General features: G+C 45.9%; 1 non-coding gene across 1 annotated transcript; it reads right to left on the bottom strand.

Moving 5' to 3' along the window:
• On the bottom strand, positions 1 to 76 carry LOC114923870 (the record flags this gene model as incomplete). The annotated part of the gene is made up of 1 exon (XR_003810725.1): positions 1 to 76. It is a non-coding gene; the product is annotated as a U8 small nucleolar RNA (small nucleolar RNA).
• Between the last annotated feature and the right edge of the window lie 1,372 nt (positions 77 to 1,448).

Here is a 1,448-nt window from a genome sequence, read left to right as displayed (position 1 = left end):
CATCTCTCATGCCTCTCCATTCATCATTTTCTGTTCTCCCGGAGGAGGAACAGGTAAGGATATACCTCACTGACGATGCTCGCGCAATTGCGCGGTGGCGGCTACTCTCTGCGGGACAACCGCCTTGGTTATGGTGACCCCGCGGGCATATTTTTTTTCCCCCGCGACCCCGCCATCCTAGTGGGGAGACCCTTCCCTGCCGCCCCACCGCTTTCCTTTTCCCCTAGCATCCCAACCTCTCCCAGTGGCGGCGCCGGCCAATTTCCCAGCGATCCATGCGCAGCCTAATCTGCATAACCATGACGTCAGTCCCAAGTTTTTGTTTTTTTTTTTTAAAAAAAGCCCTCTTTGGAAGCCCTGGGTTTTGATTTTGCTGCAATCTTATCTTGCAAAAATGGCTGATGTGGAAAATTGGAAAAAGAGAAGGCCAAGCAGGGATGACTGGGAGCTACTGGGACAGCCAAAACAACAACTGGGAGAGATAAAAATCCCACTTGAAGAGGAATAAACAGATATCAAGCCCCACCGGATAATGTATTAATAATCCCCAGGAATGGGATCAAAATTTGCGAGCTTGGCAACCTGGATGTATATTTACAACCATTGCAACATCCCAGGGTCATCTTCCTGGCCAGCTTCCGACTACCAAAGTCGGGGGGGGGGAGTGAGATTCATTTAACGACCACACGATTCACTTAATGATAGCAATTTCCTTAAGAAGTGACGTAAAAAATTATAAAATCAGATGCAATTCCCTTAGCAATGGAGATTCTGAGTAAGTCGAGGAACACCGCATCAACAGAGGAGTAAAATGCCAAATGGCTGTTATGTGTAAAAAAAAAAAAAAAAAAAGACTTTGTGTGAAATCGTTTTGGATGCAAACAGGGGACAACGGAATCGAATTTACCAGTGGCTGTTTTATTTTTTGGCCTCTCCGTCCACTTTTTAATCCGAGCGCTGAGCTTTCGCACCGCAACTTCAGGCGGCTGTTCGTGTCATTTTGAAAGGAGAGAAGATCAGCTCCACCCCAGATTAAGTTGTGATATGGCAAACGAGAGGTTTATAGGAAACACAGTAACACTTTCTTAACCGATTCAGGTTTCAGTTTTAAAACAGGGGTATCCGACCTTGGCAATTAGAACACTTGTGGACTTTTCCCAGAATTCCCCAGCCAATTTGTGGAAGGTTGTTAGATAGATAGGAAGTAAGAAGGAAGGAAGGAAGGAATAGAGGGAGGGAAGGGCAATAGAGGAAGGAAGGAAGGAAGGAAGGAAGGAAGGAAGGAAGGAAGGAAGGAAGGAAAGAAGAGAGGGAGGGAGGGAGGAAAAAGAAAGGAAGGGAGGGAGGGATGGAGGGAAGGAAGGAAGGAATTAAATGAGTTGTTTCAGATCAGCATGAATTCTTTTCTTGTTTTCTTTCTGCAGCTAAGTCAAGAATGCCAGTTGCTT

Source organism: Protobothrops mucrosquamatus, unplaced genomic scaffold, assembly GCF_001527695.2.
Source record: "Protobothrops mucrosquamatus isolate PMUCROS unplaced genomic scaffold, P.Mucros_1.0 scaffold34762, whole genome shotgun sequence".
Classification (NCBI taxonomy): domain Eukaryota; kingdom Metazoa; phylum Chordata; class Lepidosauria; order Squamata; family Viperidae; genus Protobothrops; species Protobothrops mucrosquamatus.
The sequence above is the reverse complement of the archived record's forward strand: the minus strand, read 5'-3'. Positions and strand labels throughout refer to the sequence as shown.